Raw genomic sequence first — 21,227 nt, 5'->3', positions numbered from 1 at the left:
TCGGGGTTTCGTTCATATGTATCCTTTGCAGAGACAATGCCTTGTCGGTTAGGTTGAGTTATGTTATTCCATGTGGTTAGTGAGTGTCCCTTTGCAGTGCGAATTTGGTTATAGGCCTCTTTCCGGGATATGGTTATTTGTTATTTGGGAGTTGGCCTTATACAGGGGGTGACGTGTTGTAGGAGTTGTAAGACTTGTTAGGGTTGTTGGCCTTACTGGGGAAGAGGTTTTGTATTGTCCTCTGGGTTGATGGCCTTATTACGGGGGGAGAAGTGTAGTAGTGTGTACTTACGGGTGGACAAGGGCCGTAGTGTGTGTGTGTGGCGTGGAATGTTATGGGGTGCACGTGGTAGGAGCGTTCGTCATGGGATTTGTGTCATGATTTGGGTGTTCGCATAGTGACAGTTGGAGACTGCTTGTTTGCCGGACAGGGCGCCGGTGCTCTCGCTCAGATATTCACCACATGAGCATATGAACAATAAATCTGCAACATCGTAACTGAGCTGGCTCGGTGCGCTGCTTTATCCTGAACCATAAATCTTTACAGTAACCATTTACAGGTAACAACCTTTTGAGTACACGTGAACATAGGGAAGGAAGACACATGTTTCTATGTTATGGTGCAAAGCTCGGAAATGGGAATTTGGTGATCTGCAATCTTTTTGGCCCATACAGTGAAAACACATCTTACAGTGTGTGTGGTAGATAAAGATTTAGTATACATTAACAAAAGGATGATAAATCAAGCTGCCTAGCACATGAAGAGGGTAATTCATAGAATTCAGTGCACAAGTGGCGCACGCGGCTGGCGCACAGTGTGTGCGTGTGAATTTCTGCGCCAGCTGCGTGCGCTTAAAAACCATTTCCGCGCACAGCGTATTCATGGATTTTAGTTTAGAAAACCAGCCGTGGCGCAGAGTGGCGCAGCGACCCTGCAGCAGCGCCAGTTACAACCCAACCCCTCCCCGTGTGCCATGCACAGCGCACAAATCCCGTACATGGTGCACAGGCCCCCAACCATGAAAACTCTGGTAAAACTCCCTGTGCACCCCTCTGAATACACGTACCCTGCTGCACGGGGAGTGTCACACGCGATTGGAGCGGGGTACGTGTATAACAGGGGTTCACAGGAAGTTTAACACGCGGAATGCCCTGTGCGAGTGGGGTATGTGTATTCCTGGGGTGCGTGGGAAGTTTCACACATGATAGGCCCTGTGCCAGTGGGGTATGTGTATTTCTGGGGTGCGCGGGACGTTTCACACATCATAGGCCCTGTGCCAGTGGGGTACGTGTATTCCTGGGGTGCGCGGGAAGTTTCACAAGCGATGGGCCCTGTGCGAGTGGGGTACGTGTATTCCTGAGGTGTTCGGGAAGTTTCACACACGATTGGAGAGGGGAACGTGTATTTCGGGGGTGCGCGGGAAGTTACACACGCGTAATGCCCTGTGCCAGTGGGGTACGTGTATTCCTGGGGTGCGCGGGAAGTTTCAGACGCGATAGGCCCTGTGCGAGTGGAGTACGTGTATTCCTGGGGTGCGCGTGAAGTTTCAAACGCGATTGGAGTGGGGAACGTGTATTTCGGGGGTGGCGGGAAGTTTCACACGCATAATGCCCTGTGCGAGTGGGGTACGTGTATTCTTGGGGTGCGTGGGAAGTTTCACACACGAAATGCCCTGTGCGAGTGGGGTACATGTATTCCTGGGGTGCGCAGGACGTTTCACACGCAAAATGCCCAGTGCGAGTGGGGTATGTGTATTCCTGGGGTACACGTGAAGTTTCACACGTGATTGGAGCGGGGACGTGTATTTCAGGGGTGCGTGGGAAGTTTCACTCACAAAATGCCCGTTCGAGTGGGGTACGTGTATCCGTGGGTGCGCAGGAAGTTTCACACGCAAAATGCCCTGTGAGAGTGGGGTAAGTGTATTCCTGGGGTGCGCAGGAAGTTTCACACGCGATTTTGCTGTCAGAGCAGGGTACGTGATTTTCGGGGGTTCGCGGGGAGTCCTACAGGTGAATTGGCAGTGTGAGTCCTCCCAGGTGTTCCCTCTACACCCTCCACGGCCCCTGCAGGCAGCCCACACCACAGGGGACTACCCTGCACCCCTGGTCACGTCCCACAGGCAGCCCATCCACCATGGGCATGCCTCCCAGCCAAGCCACATGTCACCTTGCACTAGTGATCACCAACTCATGTTCCACAGCATCCCCACCCCACAGCAGTCAGGGGCACCTGCCAGCAGGCCCCCACTCATGTTCCACTCATGTCCCCCAGCACCCCCACCCCCAGCAGTCAGGGGCACCTGCCAGCAGGCCCCCACTCATGTACCCCAGAACCCCCACCCCCCAGCAGTCAGGGGCACCTTCCAGCTGGCCCCCACTCATGTCCCGTGCCCCCCCACCCCCCAGTAGTCAGGGGCACCTGCCAGCAGGCCCCCACACATGTCCCCCAGCACCCCCACCTCCAGCAGTCAGGGGCACCTGCCAGCAGGCCCCCACATATGTCCCCCAGCACCCCCACCCCCTAGCAGTCAGTGGCACCTGCCAGCAGGCCCCCACTCATGTCCCACTCATGTCCCCCAGCACCCCACCCCCAGCAGTCAGAGGCACCTGTCAGCAGGCCCCCCACTCATGTCCCACTCATGTCCCCTAGCACCCCCACCCCCCAGCAGTCAGGGGCATCTGCCAGCAGGCCCCCACTCATGTCCCCCAGCACCCCCAACCCCCAGCAGTCAGGGGGACCTGCCAGCAGGCCCCCACTCATGTCCCACTCATGTCCCCTTGCACCCTCACCCCCAGCAGTCAGGGGCACCTGCCAGCAGGCCCCCACACATGTCCCCCAGCACCCCCACCCCCAGCAGGCAGGGGTACCTGCCAGCAGGACCCACTCATGTCCCCCATTACCCCCACCCCCGGCAGTCAGGGGCACCTGCCAGCAGGCCCCCACTCATGTCCCCCAGCACGCCCTAGCAGTCAGGGGCACCTGCCAGCAGGCCCCCACTCATGTCCCACTCATGTCCCCTTGCACCCCCACCCCCAGCAGTCAGGGGCACCTGTCAGCAGGCCCTCACTCATGTCCCACTCATGTCCCCCAGCACCCCCACCCCCCAGCAGTCAGGGGCACCTGCCAGCAGGCCCCCACTCATGTCCCCCAGCACCCCAACCCCCAGCAGTCAGGGGGACCTGCCAGCAGGCCCCCACTCATGTCCCACTCATGTCCCCTTGCACCCCCACCCCCAGCAGTCAGGGGCACCTGCCAGCAGGCCCCCACACATGTCCCCCAGCATCCCCACCCCCAGCAGTCAGGGGCACCTGGCAGCAGGCACCCACTCATGTCCCCCATTACCCCACCACCGGCAGTCAGGGGCAACTGCCAGCAGGCCCCCACTCATGTCCCACTCATGTCCCACAGCACCCCCACCCCCAGAAGTCAGGGGCACCTGCCAGCAGGCCCCCACTCATGTCCCACTCATGTCCCCCGGCACTCCCACCCCCCAGCAGTCAGGGGCACCTGCCAGCAGGCCCCCACTCATGTCCCCCCGCCCACCCACCCCCCAGCAGTCAGGGGCATCTGCCCGCAGGCCCCCAACCATGTCCCACTCATGTACCCCAGCACCCCAGCCCCCAGAAGTCCGGGGCACCTGCCGGCAGGCCCCCACTCATGTCCCCCAGCACCCCCACCACCCAGCAGTCAGGGGCACCTGCCAGCAGGCCCCCACTCATGTTCCCCAGCAGCCCTATCCCCCAGCAGTCAGGGGCACCTGCCAGCAGGCCCCCACACATGTCCCCCAGCATCCCCACCCCCCAGAAGTCAGGGGTACCTGCCAGCAGGCCCCCACTCATGTCCCCCAGCACCCCTACCCCCCAGCAGTCAGGGGCTCCTGCCCGCAGGCCCCCACTCATGTTCCACTCATGTCCTCCAGCACCCCACCCCCCAGTAGTCAGGGGCACCTACCAGCAGGCCCCCACTCATGTCGCCCAGCATCCCCAGCCCCCAGCAGTCAAGGGCACCTGCCTGCAGGCCCCCACTCATGTCCCCCAGCACCCCACCCCCCAGCAGTCATGGACAACTGCCAACAGGCCCCCACTCATGTCCCCCAGCACCCCCACCCCCCAGCAGTCAGGGGCACCGGCCAGCAGGCCCCCACACATGTCCCCCAGCACCCCCACCCCCAGCAGTCAGGGGCACCTGCCAGAAGGCCCCCACTCATGTCCCCCAGCACCCCCACCACCCAGCAGTCAGGGGCACCTGCCAGCAGGCCCCCACTCATGTCCCACTCAAGTGCCCCAGCACCCCCACCCCCAGCAGTCAGGGGCACCTGCTAGAAGGCCCCCACTCATGTCCCCCAGAACCCCCACCCCCCAGCAGTCAGGGGCACCTGCCAGCAGGCCCTGACTCATGTCCCCCAGCACCCCCACCCCCCAGCAGTCAGGGGCACCCACCAGCAGGCCCCCACAAATGTCCCCCAGCACCCCCACCCCTAGCAGTCAGGGGCACCTGCCAGCATGTTCCCACTCATGTCTCCCAGCACCCCCACTCCCCAGCAGTCAGGGGCACTGTTAGGCGGAAACCTGTGCAGTTCCCTCTGGGACCACTGCAAAAGATTTAGGACTACAGGTGTTTGGAAGTAAACCCACTTGGTAGCAGTCTGTACCACACAGATTCACTTGGTAGCTGTGGCTGAGCAGTCAGACTTCCCTCAAGAAGAGTTAGGCAGTATGTGGAGTAAACAAAATAGGCCAATCTACACAGTAAAACAAGCAAACACGCAACAAGGCTTCGGTGTAAAGATACATAGTTATTTATTTATAAGAACACATCTATAGAAAACACTCTGGCACTCAATACGGCAAACGATTTCAATCACAATTACTATACGGAAAAAATCAATCCCCTAACAATAGTTAGACAAGTCTAGGTTCAACGGCATCACTTATTTGCAGACAGAGGTGTATGCTTTAACCTAGATGGCACTCTAGTATTCGTTAGGACGGGAGAGAGAAGGTGGGTTAAGAAATCAACTTGATACCAATACATTTAAGCACAAATGCAAGGCAAGAAGACAAGAGCCACTGTAGATTCCAAAGTTCAGAGGCCAGGCCTACTCGGAGAGAGGCAAGGGGATATGTCCCAAAAAAGTGTCTCAGTGGAAATGCGCTTTGAGTCTTTATCGCAAATTGTTATGGAAAGATTGGACTAGTTCAGAACAACACGCAAAAGAAAGCTTGGAGACGACCCAATGGAAAGGCGAGGATTAAGACACCTCACTCTATCCGGCAGAAAGGGAAGCCAGGCGGACATGGTACCTTGTTTGTGGAGAGACAGCTCCGTCAGGGGCAGTTGTTCCTGGTGGTGGATGCACGTCGGGTCTTTGCCAAGAGTAGAGATGATCTTGTCGTCGAAGAAAAGTGAAGCCCGGTGCACCACCAGGTAAGAGACCAGCCGCGGAGTGCTCCATCACAAGGCACCACCTTTTGGTCGCGATACAGGGGTAGTGGCTATCCGGTTGCCGATGTGCTCTGCACGGGAAATTCGACCACTGCGTCCTGGAGCGAAGAAAAAGCAAAGGGGACTGGTTGTTCCCACCAGTCAGGGGAAGAGACTCTCTGGCAGGGAGATCTCCTCTGTTGTCGGGAAGTGGTGAGTCGGTTCCGCAGGGCTCCACCGGAGGTGTCGTCGTTGCAGGTCGGCTCAGCTTTACCCTCGTCAGATTCTTAGGTCCTGTGGCGACTTCTGAAGATCCAGTCCCAAAAGCCCTGCTTTTATGCAGAAAACCCCCATTCATTCAGCCTAGCTGTCAATCAAAACAGGCTAAGTGGTGAGCGGGGTGGCTCACCACTTGGGCCAATCACACTAGAGTGCGACCAGAGTTGGCAAGGCAACTCGGTCCAGGGTGCCTAAACCCCCTCCCACACCCTTGTGGTAACCCAGACAGAATGGCACCACTTTGGAGGGTCTCTGTACCGAAGCCCGCCAAAAGTGGAACAAAGGGCTCAACCTTTGGTTTAGGAGTCACAGAGACGAACACAGACGCCATTTTAAAAACCGAGTTCTGGCAGAAAATACCATCCGATAGACTTATTTAAGATAAGTAAATAGGTGGTATGTTAGAGATTAACGAGGAAAATTATCAATCTCCAACAATGGGAAGAATCCCATAGGGTTATATACGGGGTCGAATATAACAAGTAGTTTCCACTGCCACCAGCCAAAACTCGATGAGGGGGGATGGGACAGTGCCCCCTCGAATAACAGACCTAGGAGTAATCGAATTACCCCTACTAGTACGTCCACAATAAGGTGGTGTGTACTAGTTCTGTTAGTAAATTTAGGTCTAGTAAAGCTAATGGTGACTTTACATGCCCGGGGAGACAGTAGTCAGTCCCCGGGTATGGAGTCTATGATGGAGGTCCGCTAGGACGCCCCAGTGCTACGGCACGGAGGGTGCAGTGTAACACACATAGCAAAACATATGAGACCCTATGGAGTAAAAGACCCCATAGCCCATAGAACACATTGACATTCAAAGGAATTACAAACATTCATGTCCAAGAGTGGGAGAAAAAGAGTCTCACTCTTGACAGGATGGAAAAAACAAACTCCTGAAATCCAGCAAAGCTGCTGGGGGACTCACTAGGTTAGGAAATTCAGCCTAAACAGAGAATTCTCCCTAACACTTGCCCCCCCCCCCAGACTAAGGGACAGGAGGATTTAATCCACTCCTGGATGAATCTCATACCTCTAGTCGATGACATACATCCTAGAGAGACCATCAGCATTTTGGTGGTGACACCCTGACCTGTGCTCAATGGTGAAATCAAACCCTTGCAGGCAGATCGACCATCTCAATAGTTTCGGGTTTTCCCCTTTCATTTGCATTAACCATCTCAAGGGTTGGTGGTCAGTCTGAATGACAAAAGTAGAACCATACAAGTACGGCCTAAACTTCTTCAGACCCCACACGATAGCAAAGCACTCTCTTTCGATTGTTGCCCACCTTGTTTCAGGATCCTTCAGCTTGCGGCTGATGAAGCAAACGGGGTTCTCCCTACCTTTCCCATCCAGTTGACTGAGTACGGCACCTATCCCTACATTTGAAGCATCTGTCTGCACAATGAAGCGTTGGCGGTAATCAGGAGCTCTGAGTACTGAGGATTGGCAAAGAGCCTTTTTCAGGTTTTCAAAAGCCTGATTGCACTCCTCGTTCCATCTAACCTTTTTAGGAAATTTGGGCGAGGAAATGGCATACAGTGGAGAAGCTATGGTCCCATAGTTCTCGATGAAATTCCTGTAATATCCAGTGAGGCCTAGGAAGGCTCTCACTTGGGTTTGAGTAGTAGGTGTTGTCCAATTTTGCACAGCGTCAATCTTACTGAGCAAAGGCCTTATTTCTCCGCCTCCTACCTCATGTCCAAGATAGACTACCTTACTCTGTCCAATTTGGCATTTACTCGCCTTTATGGTCAGATTGGCTCGTCCAAGAGCCTGCAAAACATCTCTCAGGTGGGTTACATGTTCTTCCCAGAAATTGCTGAACACTGCTATTTCATCCAAGTATGCCATGCAGAAGTCCTCCATCCCGTTCAGAACCTGATTTACCATCCGTTGAAACGTAGCAGATGCATTCTTCAATCCGAAAGGCATTACCTTAAACTGGTATAAGCCAACGGGGGTAGAAAATGCCGTTTTCTCCTTGGCATGGTCTGTCAGGGCTATTTGCCAATAGCCTGACGTCAAGTCAAATGTGCTGAGGAACTTGGCGGCGCCAAGTTTATCCACCAACTCATCTGTTCTTGGCAAAGGGTGGGCATCAGTCTTGGTGACTGCATTAAGAGCTCTATAATCTGCGCAGAATCTAAGCTCTTTAGATCCAGCCTTTGGTACTAACACAACTTGGCTAGACCATGGACTAGTAGAGGGCTCTATTACCCCGAGATCAAGCATCTTGCTGACCTCACCTTTGATGTGGGTTTGTACGTTTTCTGACATTCGGTATCCTCTGCTTTTGACTGGCAAACAGTCACCAGTGAGTATGTCGTGCTGGCCCCAAGGGGTCAAGCCTGGTGAAAGCGAGAACAGAGAGGCAAACTGATTCAACATGGATTTGCACTCCTCTTGTTGCTCGGGTGTCAGATTGGAAGAGAGATTTACTCCTTCAATTTTTTCATCCAAAGGCAAGCCTCTGAGGAGATCCGGAAGAGCTTCACTCTCTTCTTCTTCCTCGGATGATTCTAGAAGCAACGCTCCTACATCAGGTCGTGAGACATACGCTTTCAGTCGGTTGGTGTGGAAAACTGTCAGAGCTTCCTTGGGATTGCCTAAGTCCAGCAGATAGTTGACCTCTCCGAGTTTACCCACAACTCTGATGGGTCCCATCCATTTGTCTTGCAAGGCCCTCTGCCTTGTTAGGATCATAACGAGAATGAGCTGGTCTTGAGCGAACTCAACCATGTTAGCCTTTTGATCGTGCCAGTGCTTGACCAATGCTTGTCCAGCTTTCAAGTTATCGCTTGCTTCTGTCATCATGTGCGACATTCTCCTCCGGAGACCTATCACGTAGTCAGTCACTCTGACTGGCTTGGGGGAAGGAGCACTTTCCAACCCCTCCTTAATCAGGGCCAATGGACCTCTGATGGGATGACCATAGAGAAGTTCGAAGGGAGAATAACCTACTCCCTCCTGAGGGACTTCTCTATAAGCAAAGAGAAGGCATGGCAGTAGAAGGTCCCACTTACGCTTAAGGGGTTCCTCTAAAGCACCTATCATGCTCTTCATGGTTCGGTTGAACCGTTCTACCAACCCATTGGTTTGTGGGTGGTAAGCTGTTGAGAACTTGTAAGTAACTCCACAGGTTTTCCACATGGCTTTCATGTAGTGGGACATAAAGTTTGACCCCCTGTCAGAGATTACTTCCTTAGGAAACTCGACCCTGGTAAAAATACCAAGGAGGGCCTTAGCCACAGCCGGAGCTGTAACAGTCCTCATAGGAATTGCCTCAGGATACCTAGTAGCATGGTCTACTACAACAAGTATAAACCTGTTGCCTGAGGAGGTTGGAGGATCAAGGGGACCAACAATGTCAATCCCTACTCTCTCAAACGGGACTCACACAACTGGGAGAGGCACTAAAGATGCCACATTCTTGGAGCCAACCTTACCAGAGGTCTGGCAGGTGTGGCAGCTCCTGCAGCGTTTTTCTACTTCGGCCCCCATCTTTGGCCAATAGAAGTAGAGAGATAGCCTTTCCTTAGTCTTCTTGAAACTCAAGTGACCAGCCAAAGGAATCTCGTGGGCTAACTGCAAGAACTGTGGTCTGTTCTCTTGGGGTACTACAAGACGCTTGTAGTCTCCAGGTGCAGACTCGGTCGGTTCACTGTAGAAGAGGCCATCTTCCCAGTGCAACCTGTATTTCCCAGGCTCTTGCCCTTCAGCCTGAGCTTTGGCCTGGTGGCGAAGACCTTCCAGAGTTGGACATTCTCTCTGTCCCTTACTGAAGTCTGCCCTGCTGGGTCCACCTTCTGCCAGTAAAGACTGCAGTTCAGGATGGTCAACAGGATCCAGAACTCCAATGAGTTCCTGGCCTTCCATTAGCTCTTCGTCAGAGTCTAATTCTACCACACAGGGTTGTACCTCCCTCTCAGCCTCAGCTGGAGGTGGAGTTACGGGTGTATTTTTGGACAACCGCGGGGAAGTCCTGGTTGGCTGCACGGAAATGCTGGCTGCTGGTTTCGGGGTAGAAGTCTTAGGTTTCCCTTTGGCACCTGGTTTCTTCGAGACAGCGGCCGACAATTCGAGTGGGGCAGGAGTGATTTCTTTCTTCATCATCTCCTGGATAGTACCGCGCATGGTCCTCTCTCTTGCAGGTCTGGTTAGCTCCTGTAACCGTTTACTAGGAGGTCTGGCAGTATGCGATACAACTCTGAGAGTTTTCAAATCGTTACCCAACAGTACGCGTCCTGGTTCCTCACTCTATATGCTGACAGGTATCTTCACAGTCATGTTGTTACACTGGATGAGAACTGGTAATTGGGGAAGCATCTGCACAGGCCCTCCAGCTAACTTGGTGATGCGTTTGGGTGCCTTAGCAACATCCTCAGCCTGAAAAAACGATTTATCCACCACAGTTATGCTGGCCCCTGTGTCCCTAATGGCAGGAGTCTCCTGACCATTCACCTGGACACTGTCCTTATAATACTCTTTAGTATTATCGGGGATAGAATTATAGACGTCTAAATTCTGTTGTTCCCACAACCCCAGAGATACTAAAGAAACGCTGGCTGAGACTCCAATGGGTTCATCAGCTAGCAGTAGAAAGTTTCCACTTGCCATTTGGACTTTCTCCTCTGGCGCGAAGGCTAAGGAGACAAGCTGGACCCCTGAAGGTTTACCCTTACATCTGGGATCTCCTTTCACGTGGTTAGTCGAGCAACAAACAAAGCATTTACCGAATGCTTTTTGGAATGGTGGCTTGTTCTGGCCTCCTTCCGGTTTGGCACCAGAAGACACACTATTCTGCTGCGGTTTTCCTTGTGGCTTACCCTTTTGGTTCTGTTTGGGGCCCTCTATGGAATTTGATTTATTCGAATTCTCTTTTGAGTCTTTTTTAGGCTGTTTTCCCTCATCCTTTTTCTGAGTTGCCCCAGAATCCTTATGAGTAGCCCTGTTGGCAACCCATAAGTCAGCAGCCTTAGCTAGCCTCCGGGAATCCAATTCCTTTGAATCAGCCAAGTGCTGTCTGAGCTCGGGAGAACAGGCTTCATAAATCGACTCCAACATTAAAAGATTCTTCATACCCTCATAAGTGTTCACTTTGTAACCCTTAATCCATCCATCTAAGGTTTTCAACCCTTCACTCACCCAGGTAGCCCAAGGGGTACCGTCATACTTTTTGAGGGTTCTAAACCTCTTAAGATACTGGGAAGGGGTCTTCCCAAATCTAACTATCAAAGCTAGTTTCACACTTTCGTAATCCGTCTTATCCGCCTCCCCCAACTCCATTACCACATCAGTTGCAACAGGGGGGAGCCTAGAGAACAACCAGGGAAGTAAATCATTCCCGGTGATGTCCTGGAGCCCATGATTGTAGTCAAACAGTTTTAATCAATCCAATACATCCAATCTCGGTTCATACATACCCACTAGTTTCTTCGGCATCCGGGGTCTTTTGGAACTGTAGCTTCTAGAAGAACCAGAGGAGAGAGAAGCATTTTCCACAGACAATTTTTTTCATCTCTAACTCGTGATTAAGTTCTCTTTCCCTGAGCCTTAACTCAGCTTGCTTCTGCTCACCCTGGGCATTTATCCGTCTGCATTTGCGGATCAAAGTGCAAACGAAGAGAAAAGATAACGAAGGAAGTGACCGTGAATTAAGTGAAGCAGTGAAACTCAGGTGCCTGAAGAAAGCAAAACCAGAGCTGATTTTCTATTACTTACATCCGAATCTCCTCACACAGGAAAGCGGACAAATCACACTGCATTTTGGTAGATCCACAGAGGCTTCTGAAGAAGAGGTATTACCTCGAAACGCGTCAAGCCATTGAGAGTGGAATTTCCATCAACTTTTGATTATGTTGACATTATAATGTTGTTACGCAATTTCTCCTGTCTTCACTACATTTTTATGTATAAATAAATAGGTGTTTACTTCATCCCAGTACACCTAAAATACAGAAACCTTTGTTCCTCTGTTTGATGTTATAAATTTTGTTGAATCAATTCTCTAAAGAATATTGCTAACTATATCCTTAAGAATCTACGCCCTTGTTGCGTAGTCCAAGAGTGTGCAGGGGACGGGAGGACTCGAACTTTGGGTCCTCTTCCCTTGCATTTATCCGTCTGAACTCAAGCTCTTGGTTTCTTTCAGATTGAGCCAAGAACCGTTTGTATTCTAATTCGAGTTTCATTTTTTCAAGTTCAAAATAAGCAGGGTTACATGTGGGACCTGGTATGGGCTGGTAAGGCAGGTAGAGGAGCAGGGGAGACAGTTTCGTTAGCCTCTCCTTCCTCTTCAGCCTCTTCATCACTATCGTCAGAATTACGATTTAGATCAACACCATCACCGTTATCTACATCTGCTGGAGAAGTTAGTTCCTCTGAACCAGTACCCAGACTTTGGTTTTCAAGCAATCTCGCTATCAGTTCTAACGTCTTGCTTCTTACAGAAAGATTCTCTTGCCTACAGAGAGCTAGTAAACTCTCAGTATTTTCACCTGACAAGGATTATTGACTGTAAGCTTCCATAGTAGACATGTTTTTAAAAGTTGCTTTTTAGTGCTAAGCTTTGTGGTTAGTTATCCTAAAGTGTCGAAAAGCACTCTAAACTGTATACTCGATACGAATCCCACCGCTGTACACCAGTGTTAGGCAGAAACCTGTGCAGTTCCCTCTGGGACCACTGCAAAAGATTTAGGACTACAGGTGTTTGGCAGTAAACCCACTTGGTAGAAGTCTGTACCACACAGATTCACTTGGTAGCTGTGGCTGAGCAGTCAGACTTCCCTCAAGAAGAGTTAGGCAGTATGTGGAGTTTACAAAATAGGGCAATCTACACAGTAAGACAAGCAAACACGCAACAAGGCTTCGGTGTAAAGATATATAGTTATTTATTTATAAGAACACATCTATAGAAAACACTCTGGCACTCAATACGGCCAACGATTTCAATCACAATTACTATACGGAAAATATCAATCCCCCTAACAATAGTTCAACAAGTCTAGGTTCAATGGCATCACTTATTTGCAGACAGAGGTGTATGCTTTAACCTAGATGGCACTCTAGTATTCGTTAGGACGGGAGAGAAAAGGTGGGTTAAGAAATCAACTTGATACCAATACTTTTAAGCACAAATGCAAGGCAAGAAGACAGGAGCCACTGTAGATTCCAAAGTTCAGCGGCCAGGCCCACTCGGAGAGAGGCAAGGGGATATGTCCCAAAAAGTGTCTCAGTGGAAATGCGCTTTATCGCAAATTGTTATGGAAAGATTGGACTAGTTCAGAACAACACGCTAAAGAAAGCTTGGAGGCGACCCAATGGAAAGGCGAGGATTAAGACACCTCACTCTATCCGGCAGAAAGGGAAGCCAGGCGGACACGGTACCTTGTTTGTGGAGAGACAGCTCCGGCGGGGCAGATGTTCCTGGTGGTGGATGCACGTCGGGTCTTTGCCAAGAGTAGAGATGATCTCGTCGTCGAAGAAAAGTGAAGTCCGGTGCACCATGTAACGCTCACCTGGTTCCCTCGGAGGCGCAGGCCTTGATCTGGTGGGGATACCGTCTTCAGTGTTAGGCGCAGGGTTTGTTTTGCTCCCGGACAGGGCCCCCTTCTCACCGAAAGTTTAAGCTGAAGAGTGAGGTGTCTGCAAGGGTAAACCAAGGTATTAGTGATTGGAAGGTTGGGAAAGTTCCTAGCCCCTCTCGCCCTTTCTTTCCCCGTGGAACTGGGTTGATAATTGCGCTTACCTTAGATAGGTAATTGCCGGGCTCTCCATCCTGCGTCTTGTGCAGGGGCGCTGGGTCCAGTTGCTTCACTGGATGCGAGCTCTGCCTCTTGATAGCAGAGGGTTAGCTGAGAGCGAAGACGCCGTTATTGCACAAGCGTGCCTTGTAAGTATTTAAGTTCCTTTTAGATTGTTCTCTTCTCTTTCAAAAGTCTTAAGTCTTTAAAGTCTATGTCTTTTCCTTTTCAGATGCTATGGCGGTGAAGATTATCCTTCTAATGGCATGTAAGTAGAAAGACTGCACTAGCGCTGTAGAATGCACCGTAATGTCTCTTTTGTCTTTGCAGGTGTCGAGGTGCAGCGCGAACAGATTGGGAGCGAACGTAACACAGGTAAGCAGTCTTGTAACTAAGCGTTACTAACCGATGTATCTTGTCTTGTAGGTGCCGGAATGCAGCGCGAGCTGAGTTGGAACAGGCGTAACACAGCTAAGCAGCCTTTGTAGTTAAATATTACTGACCGATGTTCTTTCTCTTTGCAGATGTCGGATGCCGGAAGAGAAAGGCTGAAAAAGGCGCCTTGGATGCTGCCGTTGGATTAGGTAAGTAGATGCGCTGCCTTTGCTTTAGCCTAACCTGTGCCTTTGTTTTGCAGGAACTGCCGAAGACTGAAGAAGACTGAAGGTTGGATCCCAGCAGGTGATTTCGTGTTCACAGGATCTGGAGCTGGAGGTTTCCTGGAGCTGACACGGTGAGCATCCTGCTGCAGATGCAGAATAACGCGAAGCACGTGAAACCAATCGGGTGTGGTTTAAATAGCCTTCTGTAGTGCTTAGGCGTCTTCTTCCACGGCCGCACCAAGGTAAGAAAAAGAGTTCCTGATTTCTAGAAGAGTTCCTGTGTTCTGCTTTCAGGGAGTGGCTCCTGCTCCACCAGACAGAAAAAGTAGTCCCAGGCAGAGAAGGATCAGGAGACCAGCTAACTGGTAAGTAAGCAGCATGGTCTGCTACAGGTAGGTCCACCAAGCACTCTTATCTTATATGAGCCCGGCGCCTCCTGTGCCGGGACCAGTCACCTTCAAGAGCCTGGCGCCAGTGGCGCCAGGACAAGGTCCAAAAGGTCCCAATAGGGACTGGCTGGTTCCTGGGATCAGAGTTATGGGCCTGCTTCCAAGGTCGTGGGGCAAGTCCTGACCCCTTGGAAGCAGGGATCATGACAGCACCCCCCCTTAAGGCCCCTCCCAAGGTTGACTTCTCCGGAGGTCTTGGTTTGTTAGGAAATGTCCAATGAAATTTCTTGATTAGTCGAGGTGCGTGTACATGTTCTGCAGGTTCCCAAGATCTTTCTTGGGGGCCGTAGCCTTTCCAGTCAATCAGGTAGTGTAGTTTTGATTTGGAGATCTTGGAATCCAGGATATTTTTGATTTCAAACTCGAGTTCTCTGTCAACTATGATAGGTTCAGGAGATTTAGTCAATCGGGTTTCTGGTTGAACAGGTTTTAGTAGTGAAACATGAAAGACTGGGTGCATTTTCGTACGAGGGGGTAAATCCAACTTGACCGCTACTGGATTTATTATGGCAGTGATAGAGTAGGGTCCCAGGTATCTTGGGTTAAAGGTGCGTGGTCCCTTTAGGGGTAAATGTTTGGTGGATAACCAGACTTGATCTCCTATTTGGTATTGAGGGGCTTCCTTCCGGTGTTGATCTGCTCCTTTCTTGTATTGTTCCTTGGCCCTTTGAAGGTGGGTAGTAGCTTCCTTGAAGGCTTGGGTGATGGTTGAATGTAGGTGGTCAACTGTTGGTGTTCCAAGATCCTGAGGTGGATCCAGGTTAGAGGTTCGAGGATGGTTACCATACAAAAGAAAAAACGGGGTCTTTCCGGTTCCAGAGTGGACTGAGTTATTGTAAGCGTACTCGGCTATCCAAAGGATGTCCTTCCAAGTTCCTTCTGTCTGTTGCAGCATGCAGCGTAGGTACTGTTCCAAAGTCTGATTGGTCCTTTCGGTCTGGCCGTCGGTTTGTGGGTGGTGACTGGTTGAAAGTCTCACATCAATTTGAGCCAACCGACAGCAACTCCACCAGAAGTGGGAGATGAATTGACTTCCTCTGTCCGAGATTAAAATTGAAGGAAAGCCGTGCAACCGAACGATGTTTTCAAGAAATTCTCGAGCCAGGATTGCTGCTGACGGTAAACCCTTTAGTGGGATGAAATGTGCCATTTTTGAGAATAAGTCTACGATTACCAGGATTGTATTGTATCCGGAACAGGGAGGTAAATCGGTGATAAAGTCCATAGAGAGGGTATGCCAGGGACGAGGTGGGATGTCAATTGGTTGTAAGAGGCCTGCTGGTTTCTCCTTAGGACTCTTGTTTTGGGCGCACACTCCACAGGACATGACAAAGTTTCTGATGTCCTTTCTCCAAGATGGCCACCAGAAGTGACGCTTGACCTTTTCCGAGGTCTTGGCCATACCCGGGTGTCCTTCCATTAAGGAGTCGTGATAACAAGAGATGACTTGATTTTGCTAGTACAGGGTAGATAAAGTCGTTCCTTGAAGTACAATAAGTCGTTCTTTACTGTGAAGTCTTCCCCCTGAAGATGCCATTTTTGTAAATCTGCTGGAGTTACAAGTTGTTTAACCTGGGCTTCAATTTCTTCAATGGATTGCATGCCGATCAGACCCAGGATTCTTTGTTCAGGAATAATAGGTACGGGCTCAGGGTTAACCATGTGTTCATCTACTCCAATTCGAGAGAGGGCATCCGCTTTACCATTCTTATTGCCTGGTCGGTAGGTGATTATAAAATCATATTCGGCAAAAAATAATGCCCAGCGAAGTTGTCTGGAGGATTGGGCTTTGGCTGATTTAAGATACTGTAGGTTACGATGGTCAGTAATGACAGTGACAGTGTGTCGGGCTCCTAGGAGATAATACCGCCAGGCCTTAAAGGCGGACTTAATAGCCAAAAGTTCCTTATCATTAATGGTGTAGTTGATTTCTGGGGCCGAGAATTTGCGAGACCAGAACACCACGGGGTGTAACTGGTTGGTTTCTGGATCTCTTTGTGAAAGCACTGCTCCCATAGCGAGGCTGGAGGCATCGGTCTCGACGATGTAAGGTAGTTCCGGGCGGGGATGTTTTAAAATCGGGGCTGAGGTAAATTTAGTCTTTAGCTCCTGAAAAGCTTGTTCTGCCTCGGTAGACCATTCAAAACGTTTGTTTTTTCTGAGGAGAGCTGTAATGGGTTGGACTACCTGAGAGAAGTCTGGAATAAACCTACGATAGAAGTTGGCGAAGCCCAACATACTTTGAGCCCCTTTTACAGATGTTGGTGAGGGCCACTTGATGATTGCGTCTACTTTCCTCGAGTCCATGAGAAATCCGCCAGGCGACAAAATAAATCCCAAAAATTCGACCTCAGTGACATGAAAGACGCACTTCTCTAATTTTGCAAAAAGTTTGTGTCTTCGGAGCCTCTCCAGTACCGCGGTGACGTGTTTTCGGTGTTCTGCCTCAGAGGACGAATAAACCAGAATATCGTCAATATAAACAACTACACACACATCAATGAGTTCACGGAGCACGTGATTCATAAAGAACTGGAACGCGGCCGGTGCGTTACACAACCCGAAGGGCATCACTTGATACTCGAACAGTCCATACTTGGTACGAAAGGCCATCTTCCATTCATCGCCCTCCTTTATTCGCACCAAATGGTAGGCTCCTCTGAGGTCCAACTTAGTGTATATACAGGCGTTTTTGACTTGGTCAAGTAGTTCTGGGATCAATGGGAATGGATACCTCTTCTTAATTGTAATCTGGTTCAGGGCACGGTAGTCTATACACGTTCTTAAGTCTCCCTCCTTTTTTGGCATGAAGAACAGAGCTGAGGAGGCCGGGGACTTCGAAGGACGGATGAATCCATTAGCCAGGTACTGGTCCAAATATTGCCTTAGGTGGAGATTTTCAGGTTCAGTGAGGGCATAAATCCGACTGCACGGAGGAGTGGATCCGGGAATCAGGTCTATCCGACAGTCGTATGATCTGTGGGGAGGCAAAGAATTAGCTTGGTCTTTCCGAAAGACATCTTGGAATTCCTGGTATTCAGGAGGCAGTTGTGGACTCTCAGAAACAGTTGCAGCTAGTTTGGTGGAGGGCTGAGGGTAACAGGTAGAAGCGCATTCTGGAAACCGGATTGTCTTTGCTCGCCAATCAATTTGAGGATTGTGTTTCTCCAACCAAGGAACTCCCAAGATGACTTGAAACTGCGGGGCCTTGATCACATCAAACACGATCTTCTCTTGATGCCCATCTTGGCTTACTAACGTTACTTCCATGGTGGTGTGAGTTACGGGTCCGGAAGCTATTTCTGTCCCATCCACGGTGGTGATGACGTCTTTCACTGTCTTTGGACAAAGAGATAGATTCATCCTGGCGGCCAGTTCACTGTCCAAGTAATTCCCGATTGCGCCACTATCAATGTATGCTTTAATGGCATGCATACAATTAGGTTGCTCTGGACTCACGAGGACCATGGGCATGATGAAATGTGAGGTCAAAGAACTGGTTTTAACGCTGGGCAAGTGGACCTCTACACTTGCCGGGCGAGGTCGTTTCCCGGCTCAGAATTCTCGGTACCTTTATCAGACGCCCCTACGATCTTCTTCTTGGGTTTCACTGGACAATCTCGAAGAAAGTGCCCCGAGTTTCCGCAATAGAGGCATAATTGCAGTTGTCTCCTCCTTTCCCTCTCCTTTTGGGTTAAAGGTCCTTTAACAACCCCTATTTGCATGGGTTCCACAGAATCAGTTCCTTTCGTGGAACTTTGTGGCCTTGGAAAAAGTCGGGTTTCAAATCTGGAACGATCGGCTTTCCGATCCTGTAGTCGATGATCCAATTGCACTACCAGATCGATATATTCGGAACAGTCTTGTGGAGGATTTACCACTTGAGCCAGAACGTCTTTTAATTCCCCACGCAGACCTCTGTAAAACAGTGTGATCCTCTTATCCTCCGGCCATCTGGTTTCCACCACTAGTCTGTTAAATGATGCAATATAAGTCAGAAGATCTTGATTGCCCTGTCGTAGTGAAAGAAGTTCATTGTCCAAGGCCTGTCCCTGATAGTGCCTTGCGAACAGTTTCTCCATACTGACTTGGAAGTCCTGGAAGTTATGGAGAATGGGGTCATCTTGAGACACTAAAGGAACAGACCAATCTGCGGCACTGCCACTGAGATAAGAGAGCATGAAGGCCACTTTAGCCTGGTCCGTTGGAAAAGCGGCGGGTCTGCACAAAAAGTGCAAGCGACATTGATTGATGAACACAGCAAACCTTTTCGGATCACCTGAAAAGCGTTTGGGCGGAGCCAAAGGTATATTTCCTGGTAGATTGATTTGCACCGGATTTGAGGAAGCTGTAGGAGCGTGGCCCCCACTAGGGGTGGGTAGAGGAGTTTGTCCAGCTTGGGCTTGCAGCAATTGCCTAGCCAAATCGTCTGTTCGCTCCTTGGAGACCACAAACTCCCTCCTTAGGGCATTTTTTTCCTGACGTGCGGCGTGTACTTCCGCCCTCAACTCCCCAAGTAAATGGGCCAATTGGTCTGTGTCTGAGGTTTCCATTGCGCCTGGGCGGGAATTATGTGGTAAGGCTTCGCGTTCTGTAACGCTCACCTGGTTCCCTCGGAGGCGCAGGCCTTGATCTGGTGGGGATACCGTCTTCAGTGTTAGGCGCAGGGTTTGTTTTGCTCCCAGACAGGGCCCCCTTCTCACCGAATGTTTAAGCTGAAGAGTGAGGTGTCTGCAAGGGTAAACCAAGGTATTAGTGATTGGAAGGTTGGGAAAGTTCCTAGCCCCTCTCGCCCTTTCTTTCCCCGTGGAACTGGGTTGATAATTGCGCTTACCTTAGATAGGTAAATGCCAGGCTCTCCATCCTGCGTCTTGTGCAGGGGCGCTGGGTCCAGTTGCTTCACTGGATGCAAGCTCTGCCTCTTGATAGCAGAGGGTTAGCTGAGAGCGAAGACGCCGTTATTGCACAAGCGTGCCTTGTAAGTATTTAAGTTCCTTTTAGATTGTTCTCTTCTCTTTCAAAAATCTTAAGTCTTTAAAGTCTATGTCTTTTCCTTTTCAGATGCTGTGGCGGTGAAGATTATCCTTCTAATGGCACGTAAGTAGAAAGACTGCACTAGCGCTGTAGAATGCACCGTAATGTCTCTTTTGTCTTTGCAGGTGCCGAGGTGCAGCGCGAACAGATTGGGAGCGAACGTAACACAGGTAAGCAGTCTTGTAACTAAGCGTTACTAACCGATGTATCTTGTCTTGCAGGTGCCGGAATGCAGCGCGAGCTGAGTTGGAACGGGCGTAACACAGGTAAGCAGCCTTTGTAGTTAAATATTACTGACCGATGTTCTTTCTCTTTGCAGATGTCGGATGCCGGAAGAGAAAGGCTGAAAAAGGCGCCTTGGATGCTGCCGTTGGATTAGGTAAGTAGATGCGCTGCCTTTGCTTTAGCCTAACCTGTGCCTTTGTTTTGCAGGAACTGCCGAAGACTGAAGAAGACTGAAGGTTGGATCCCAGCAGGTGATTTCGTGTTCACAGGATCTGGAGCTGGAGGTTTCCTGGAGCTGACACGGTGAGCGTCCTGCTGCAGATGCAGAATAACGCGAAGCACGTGAAACCAATCGGGTGTGGTTTAAATAGCCTTCTGTAGTGCTTAGGCGTCTTCTTCCACGGCCTCACCCAGGTAAGAAAAAGAGTTCCTGATTTCTAGAAGAGTTCCTGTGTTCTGCTTCCAGGGAGTGGCTCCTGCTCCACCCAGACAGAAAAAGTAGTCCCAGGCAGAGAAGGATGAGGAGACCAGCTAGCTGGTAAGTAAGCAGCATGGTCTGCTACAGGTAGGTCCACCAAGCACTCTTATCTAATATGAGCCCGGCGCTTCCTGTGCCGGGACCAGTCACCTTCATGAGCCTGGCGCCACTGGCGCCAGGACAAGGTCCAAAAGGTCCCAATAGGGACTGGCTGGTTCCTGGGATCAGAGTTATGGGCCTGCTTCCAAGGTCGTGGGGCAAGTCCTGACCCCTTGGAAGCAGGGATCATGACATACCACCAGGGAAGAGACCAGCCGCGGAGTGCTCCATCACAAGGCACCCCCATTTGGTCGTGGTACAGGGGTAGTGGCTATCCGGTTGCCGAGGTGCTCTGCACGGGCAATTCAACCACTGCGTCCTGGAGCGAAGAAAAAGCAAAGGGGACTGGTTGTTCCCACCAGTCAGTGGAAGAGACTCTCTGGCAGGGAGATCTCCTCTGTCGTCGGGAAGTGGTGAGTCTGTTCCGCAGGGCTCCACCGGAGGTGTCGTCGTTGCAGGTCGGCTCAGCTTTACCCTCGTCGGATTCTTAGGTCCTGTGGCGACTTCTGAAGATCCAGTCCCAAAAGCCCTGCTTTTATGCAGAAAACCCCCATTCATTCAGCCTAGCTGTCAATCAAAACACGCTAAGTGGTGAGCGGGGTGGCTCACCACTTGGGCCAATCACACTAGAGTGCGACCGGAGTTGGCAAGGCAACTCGGTCCAGGGTGCCTAAACCCCCTCCCACACCCCTGTGGTAACCCAGACAGAATGGCACCACTTTGGAGGGTCTCTCTACAGAAGCCCGCCAAAAGTGGAACAAAGGGCTCAACCTTTGGTTTAGGAGTCACAGAGACAAACACAGACGCCATTTTAAAAACTGAGTTCTGGCACAAAATACCATCCGATGGACTTATTTAAGATAAGTAAATAGGTGGTATGTTAGAGTT

This window comes from Ambystoma mexicanum, chromosome 14, assembly GCF_040938575.1.
Source record: "Ambystoma mexicanum isolate Mex_15411 chromosome 14, UKY_AmexF1_1, whole genome shotgun sequence".
In the NCBI taxonomy this organism is placed as follows: Eukaryota; Metazoa; Chordata; class Amphibia; order Caudata; family Ambystomatidae; genus Ambystoma; species Ambystoma mexicanum.
This window is presented reverse-complemented; position numbering follows the sequence as displayed.